The sequence below is a fragment of the Hoplias malabaricus genome, chromosome 10 (assembly GCF_029633855.1).
Source record: "Hoplias malabaricus isolate fHopMal1 chromosome 10, fHopMal1.hap1, whole genome shotgun sequence".
NCBI lineage: Eukaryota > Metazoa > Chordata > Actinopteri > Characiformes > Erythrinidae > Hoplias > Hoplias malabaricus.
In genome coordinates, this window is record NC_089809.1 from 23,231,555 (window position 1) to 23,240,075 (window position 8,521).

An 8,521-nucleotide genomic window follows, 5' to 3' on the forward strand; every position below is an offset into this window, starting at 1 on the left:
GTCAACAAATCCCAAAAAAGTTGGGACAAGTAGCAATAAGTGGCTGGAAAAGCAAATTGAGCATATAACAAATAGCTGGGAGACCAATTAACACTAATTAGGTCAACAGACATGATTGGGTATAAAAAGAGCTTCTCAGAGTGTCAGTGTCTCTCTGAAGCCAAGATGGTAAGAGGATCACCAATTCCACCATTGTTGTGCAGAAAGATAGTGCAGCAATACCAGAATGGTGTTACCCAGCGTAAAATAGCAAAGACTTTTAAGTTATCATCATCAACCGTGCATAACATCATCAAAAGATTCAAAGAATCTGGAACAATTGCTGTGCGTAAGGGTTAAGGCTGTAAAACTCTACTGGATGCTCGTGAGCTCCAAGCCCTTAAATGTCACTGCACCTCAAACAGGAATGCCACTGTCAAGGAAATAACAGAATGGGCTCAGGAATACTTCCAGAAAGCATTATCAGTGAACACAATCCACCGTGCCATCTGCTGTTGCCAGCTGAAACTCTACAGTGCAAAGAGGAACCCATTTCTAAGCAAGCTACACAAGCTCAGACGTTTGCACTGGGGAGTATGGCAAAATTGAAGACTGTTCTGTGGTCAGATAAGTCACAATTTTAAGTTCTTTATGAAACACTGGGACGCCATGTCATCCGGACCAGAGAGGACAAGGATAACCCAAATTGTTATTAACGATCCCTTCAGCAGCCTGCATCACTGATGGTATGGGGTTGCATGAGTGCTTGTGGCATGGGCAGCTTGCATGTCTGGAAAGGCACCATAAATGCAGAGAACTATGTTCAGGTTCTAGAACAACATATGCTCCCATCTAGACATCATCTCTTTCAGGGAAGACCCTGCATTTTTCAACAAGATAATGCCAGACCACATTCTGCAGCAATCGCAACATCATGGCTACGTAGGGGAAGGATCCGGGTACTGAAATGGCCAGCCTGCAGTCCAGATCTTTCACCTATAGAGAACATTTGGCGCATCATAAAGAGGAAGGTGTGACAAAGAAGGCCCAAGACGACTAAACAGTTAGAGGCCTGTATTAGACATGAATGGCAGAGCATTCCTATTTCTAAACTTGAGAAACTGGTCTCCTCTGTCCCCAGACGTCTGAGTGTTGTAAGAAGAAGGGGGAATGCCACACAGTGGTAAAAAATGGCCATGTCCCAACTTTTTTGGGATTTGTTGACACCAAGAAAGTTTGAAACAACATATGTTTCCCTTAAAATGATACATTCTCTCAGTTTAAACTTTTGATCTGTGATTTGTGTTCTATTCTGAATAAGATATTAGATGTTGGCACCTCCACATCATTGCATTCAGTTTTTATTCACAATTTGTTTAGAGTCCCAACTTTTTTGGAATTCAGTTTGTAGAAAACAATGCATAAGAAAGGACCTACATTCTTCTGAAGAGCCATCATATCTCTCAGGAATGGTGATGGTCACTACTGTCCGAGGTGTGGTTGCAACTGGGTTGGTAGCAGCTGAAAGAGGAGCATCAGGCTGGTAAGTAATCTTTTATCTTTTGTTTCTGTTGAAACAAACGTTCACAACAATAAAAAGGAGCCAAGAGCAGGTTTCAACAAAATCCAATTCCAGACCAGGCAGGGTCAAATCCAGGAAGTCAGTGATGTATATTTAATCATAAGGCAGTATTAAGAAATGTTCGCTGTGTTTTTCATGTTCAGCCATATGCTCTGTGTCTGTGCTCCACAGAGAGGAATGTTTAGGATAAGCTGGCAATGAGGGCAGGAGGCCATAAATTTTACCCCTCCCTTAAGAACATGCATTGTAAATTATCCTTTATGTTTACCTTATTTGGAAAGGAGAGGACTATATAGATTGGGGTCCTAACCAGATGGGGGAGAGAGAATTTAGACATGGTAGAGAGACTCTGAGCGCTGAATTGAACACTCCTCTCACGGGATCCTTAAGAACACGTAAGACACTGTTTTGGTAAATAAAGATGTATTTACACTTTTAGCCGTGTCTGCAGAGATTCTTTTCCATCACCTGTCTTCACAACACAGCAAAGGTTAACAACATCAGTCCATAAATCCTTATAAATAGCACAACCCTCATACCTCTCATACAATGACCTCCTGCCACTTTCAGATTCCACTTCCTGCTTTTGTGATGGACACTGCTGCTTTTACCACAGCATCTCTGGTCTCTCCGGTACTGTAGGGATCATTTCTCCTTCCATCAAAACATCAGGCTTCTAGACTTACGTGGTTTGACTTTCAGCATAGCCAACTAAGATTATCATATGTATATGTTTACTGTAAACATCTCTCTCTCTCTCTCTCTCTCTCTCTCACACACACACACACACACACACACACACCATCTGAAGTTTTACTTGAGTTCCAAAATGATCACATGTATGGACCTCAGAACCATAAAAATCTTACCAACACACAAATCAACACACAAATCAAATTATACAGTTCAAAGACCAGAGGCCTCTGAGACGTGACAATTCTCTAAGACAAACTTGATGACCAGGTGATTATGGCTAGATATAATATAGTATAACCTGCAATATCTTTATTAACTAATTTGTTAGGTTTGTTGTATGTTTGTCTTAAATTTATACAGAAAATGAATACATGACTATAATAGAAAGGCTGTATAAGGCTGTAAATATATTCATCTTATAAATATTACATATATATATATATATATATATATATTTAAATGATTATTGAACATCAAAATAATCTAGTATTTGAGTATTTAAACAGTGACAGCTCTTAGTGAGTGAGATATTAGAGGAAGCTAATATCCTGTCATTGCATTTGACACACTGGAAATGCAATGTAAAAATGCTTACATTCCTTGCCTATTCAGGTAGGAATTCCACCTACTAAACTTCAACAATTAGTATCCTCAGTTCCCAAATGCTTACTGAGTGTTGTTAAAAGGAAAGGTGATGTAACACAGTGGTAAACACACCCCTGTCCCAACATTTTTGGAACGTGTTGCAGGCCTCAATTCAAAATGAGTGACATTTAGCAAAAAACAATGAGGTTTATCCATTTTAACATTAAATATCTTGTATTTGTAGTTTATTCAATTGAATATAGGTTGAAAATGATTTGCAAATAATTGTATAATGTTTTTATTTATGTTTTACATAATGTCCCAACTTTGGAATAGGTGTTGTATAAGCAGGTGTTGTTTAATGATGCCATAGGCTGGTGAAGTTGTGGCCCTAAAAATAAACAGTAGACATGCCATACTAATTGACCAGAACACAATTTCTGCAACTTAAATATTTTTTTTTCACCAGTGCTCCTAAAATTCAACATATACGAGAAGGAAAGACAGCTTGATAAGAAGGTATATGACCAATCTGACACAGAAGTTATCTATGAGACTTCTGAAGAAATTGCAAAGGAATCACCTGGAACATTTCCGTGTCACTCTGTGCACTGAAAAATTTGGTAATTATTCAGACTCTTAAGAGATTAACGCATTATTAAATCAATACTTAAAATTTAATGAATATATTTGGAAATTTTGCTTTTTATGTTTTTGATTTTTAGAAATTTTTCAAAAATATAGAAAGGTGTGATCTAAAATTTCTATTTTTCTATGCTTTCATAATGCATAGGTACTTCTCATTCTCAATCTCCTCTGTAAAATTTGATGACCCAGTCACATTGAACTTAACAGTGTGTGATCCTTATGAAGAGGCAGCCAATGCTAAGAATGCCAGTCTAAAAGAATAAATTGTGAGGCAAAAACTGCAGGTAGATGTTTTATATGGTGGGTAGTGCTCTTCAGTAAATGATTTTCCCAATTTAAATTTTCAGAATTTTTGCAATTACTAAAAGAAAATTTTTATTCCAATCAAATGTTATTATGTAATGTAATATCCTATCATCAAAACCTAGTGGTGAATGGATTAATAAACCTTTATCAGGAGCTCCCCCCATCCTAAGTCAACAATCATTTACCAGTAAGGAAGAGCCAAGTGATGAGTATGTAGAATGCAGTTTTGAGATACCCTGCTGATGAAGACACTATCCGAGCAAAGATGAAAACTACCTTCATTTATTGCCAGGCATTGGTCAATGATGCAGAAAAATCAACAGATGTCTTTTCAGTCTTCCTATGATTTCAAGACACACCAGGACTGGTATTTCAATTTAACTCGCTACCACAAAAATACCCAATATTGGCTCAGGTATAACTCATTTACATGTCACTGTTTGTTGCACTGAAGATAGAACAAGACTTCAGACATGTTTGGTGAGGTCACAGCCAACATGTTTCTGGAGAGATGGCCAACAACTTTTAAAATAAATGTTATTGAGGAAAGCCATGGCCTTGAACCAACCACAGAGCTTCTGGATTTAATGTAAAATGCTGAGTCAAATGCTGATTTTCAGAATGGTACAAATACTGATTTACCTTCTTGTACACTTTCAGAGAAACATTCACTGTGGTGGTACTCTCAAGGGTACATGTTCAGTACTTTTTAGTTAGGGAAAGTACATGTTTAAAGGTAAATTTACACTTTATACTTCTTGTGACCAATAATGTACCGTACCTTTTTTTCCTGAGATTGTAGGTGCAAAATGTGCATTTGTGTAATTGTACAAGTTCCGTTAAAGGTATTGGTGGTAATATGTCAACTTGACATTGATTTACTGATGTGTAGGTTGGGGCAGTGATATGTCTGCTCTCTTGCTGCTGCTACATCTGCTACCACCATCTGCACAAGGCAGAAAGAGGCCAGGAAAAATGTCTGCCTCTCAAGCAGTACATCAGCTCATCAAAAGGTAAGTTTTAAAAGTTGTTTGAAATATGTTCCATCAAACTACTCGAACTTAGGGGAGAAAAAAGACAAAGCCGCCTAGCGAGCAAGTAAACAACTCCATACGACTCAAATCTGACAACAGACCTCTGGTCGACGTCCTAACAGACTGTTTAAACCACCCACCCCACCCCACACCTCACCTCTCCTCTCTTTCTCTCTCTCTCTCTGACCAATACCCTAGCACTAAAATTAGTAAGAGGGCTTTGTAGCTATCAGGTTCTTTTCTCTTTTTTTAACAACACAAAAAACTACTTCTACCACATTGTTTAAAATAAAGAACCATATTCCAGCTTAGGTATTTGTTTTCTTTCTCTTCTATCTCTTATTATTTGTGTAGATCTATTAATATTTCTCTCGGGCTGAAGAGACAGAGGCACAATATTAGAATGGCGAATTATCCAACACTGCAGCTAAATTCTGACACTCTACTGCTGATCATTACCGCCACTGAGAGGAGTGTGAACAGGTGTAACCACCACTTCACAGTCCTCAGCACACACACAATACACACACCATCAACACTGAGATCAACACGGAGAAATGTCACTCACTGGAGCACTACATACACCAGCCACAACAGTAAAACCACTGGCAGCTAAAGTGATTAACAATGTCTGATGTCCTCAGAGACAGACAGGTTTTACTGATGTCCCCAGAGACAGACAGGTCTTTACTGATGTCCTCAGAGACAGACCTGTCTTTACTGATGTTCCCAGGGACAGACAGGTTTTTACTGATTTCCTCAGAGACAGACAGGTCTTTACTGATGTCCTCAGAGACGAGACAAATCCGGAGAGACACTGTGCTCCCCACCAGACTGCACCGAAGCCTTTTTTCCCGGGGAGGTGCGTCCTCGACTGCGCCGGTTCCTTCGTGATTTATTCTCCAAACACCAGTCTATGGTGAGCAGGTGAAGTTGGGTTTGGACGGAGACCTATGTGTCATGGAGCAATGGCTATGGCCTATGTGTCTTGGGGCAATGGCTGTGGCCTATGTGTCTTGGGGCTACTACTATGGCTATGGATATGGGCCTTAGACATTTTCAGATACAAAAAATGAAGAACTCCTTACATCTCGGTACTCAGTGAAGTACATTGGAGCAACATGGGACCAAACACAGGTGAGTGCTCACACACTACTGCCTCATTATTACCTGCTCACACACTGTGACCACTGAGAAATGTCACTTCACTAAAGAGAACGTAGGTGGAGGAGAGAGCGGAGCGACATGCAGCAAAACTGGTTTTAAAAAACATTTTAAACAGTGTCTCTGTGTGTTTCTCCCACTCTGTGTGTGTGTGTGTGTTGAGAACACTGTGCCAAACAAGTCTCATTTTCTCAGGAGTAATCTCTGAACTGTGTAAACGGGTCGGTGCTGGTTTAAATGCAGCACTGTGTCTGAGACTGAACCATGAAAACAGAACTGGACCAGTCACTTTTACAACACTTCCACTCATCTACTCTTTTATTTATTCATTTATTATTTAAAATCATTCATTATCTGTAACCGCTTATCCAGTTCAGGGTCACGGTGGGTCCAGAGCCTACCTGGAATCAGTGGGTGCAAGGCGGGAATACACCCTGGAGGGGACGCCAGTCCTTCAGAGGGCAACACACACAAATTCACACCTACGAACACTTTTTGAGTTGCCAATCCACCTACCAACGTGTGTTTTTGGACTGTGGGAGAAAACCGGAGCACCCGGAGGAAACCCACATGGACACAGGGAGAACACACCAACTTCTCAGTCACCCAGAGTGGGAATCGAACCCACAACCTCCAAGTCCCTGGAGCTGTGTGACTGCAACACTACCTGCTGCGCCACTTTGCCGCCCCTAAGTCATCCTTTGTTAAACTATGTTTATTTAAAAAAAATAATATGAAGCAAAATGTAAACATCTATTGAATTTTTCTCTTTTAATAAAATTATATAAAAATTAAAAAGAAACATTCAAACCCAGTAGTAACTGTGTGTTATTGTCCTCTCTGAGCACTATGTCCACATTTGTAACTAAGGTCGGGTATAAAGTCTGGAAGCTTGTAACTATGTAACTATGGCACTATGTAACTTGTAACTATGGCACATTCCAAAGCTACGGGTGTGGCCTACGGGCCTCAGACAAATTCAGAGACAAAAAATGAAGAACTCCTTACTCAGTGAAGCACAGAGTAATTAGCAATGGCTATGGCCTATGTGCAATGGCTATGGCCTATGTGTCTTGGAGCAATATGTATATATATACATGACTAAGAAGAACTCCTTACACCTCGGTACTCAATGAAGCACATTGGAGCAACATGGAACCAAACACAGGTGAGTGCTCACAATCTACTGAACATTGAAAAATGTCATTGACTAGAGTACTACATAGCAGCTACAACATTAAAACCACTGGCAGCTGAAGGGAGTAACACACTGTGTGATTTACCTCAGGGCTTTATCAGCATCCTTTACTTCAGCTGTGACTTGTTTTAATCTTGTGCCATTTTTTTAATGCTTTACCCCATCATTAAAGACATTTTTGAACGTTTTATGGTTAATTTATTTATTTTCTTCCGGAAACCAACATTCAGCCTCGTCATCCTCTCACTCCTCCTCCTCCTCCTCCTCCTCCCTGAATACAAACATTTCAGCTTCAGATGGAAGTAATGTTACTGCTCCAGTGTTCTCCCAGAATACAATCGGAACTCTGAACATCTGTAACAACATTGGTAAGCTGAAAGAGTTGTGGATTGTTCTTTTTTATTCTAATAACAATGTGTGCAGGAACAAGACTCGCTTTCACACTGCTGTGTAATATTCCACCTCTTCACAGTTCAGTCCTCTTCTGGCTCTGGTCCTGAAGTCCCATCGTCTCCTGTGGTTCCAGCTGGTCCTATCCTTGCCAGTCCAGTCTCCCAGTTCCTAGGTTGGCCTGCCCCTCAGTTCTCAGCCAGACTGCCCTCAGTGCCTCACTCTGTCAGTGTGCCTGTCTTTCTCTTTGTTCCTCACTCTGTTATCTTCTCTGTTCCAGTCCCTGTCCCTGTCTTCATCCTAGTGCCTGTCTAGTCTTGTCCTGTGCTCTGTCCAGTGTCCATTCCCCTTTCCATCCTTCGCTTCAGTCTCCTGTCTTTCTGCTGTTCCCAGGATGAGAGTCACACAGGACACAAGGAAAAATGTTGTCTTTTTCATCTCTCCTTTAATGACGCAATCATTGTTATTCAGCTGATGTAAATATTTGTAGTTTCCTTGTAAATAAACTCATTTTTTGTACTATTACAGTTAACTTGTCTTCTTTCAGTTACTTTTCTATTTTAAAGACATAATTTATATTTCCAGCACATATTAAAAATTATTCTTAACGATATCACTTTTTGGGCGGCACAGTGGCGCAGCAGGTAGTGTCGCAGTCACACAGCTCCAGGGACCTGGAGGTTGTGGGTTAGATTCCTGCTCCGGGTGACCCTCTGTGAGGAGTTGGTGTGTTCTCCCTGTGTCTGCGTGGGTTTCCTCCGGGTGCTCCGGTTTCCTCCCACAGTCCAAAAACACACATTAGTATGTGGATTGGCGACTCAAAAAGTGTCCGTAGGTGTGAGTGAATGTGTGTGTGTGTATCTGTGTTGCACTGTGGGGCAACACAGGGTGTGTTCCCGCCTTGCGCCCAATGATTCCAGGTAGGCTCTGGACCCACCG

General features: G+C 40.6%; 1 long non-coding RNA gene across 1 annotated transcript; it reads left to right on the plus strand.

The window, feature by feature from the left end:
- Nucleotides 1-7,050: 7,050 nt before the first annotated feature.
- LOC136708320 (uncharacterized) lies at nucleotides 7,051-7,794 on the plus strand. The gene is made up of 3 exons (XR_010804340.1): nucleotides 7,051-7,162; nucleotides 7,423-7,560; nucleotides 7,665-7,794. It is a non-coding gene; the product is annotated as an uncharacterized lncRNA (long non-coding RNA).
- The last annotated feature ends 727 nt before the right edge of the window (nucleotides 7,795-8,521 follow it).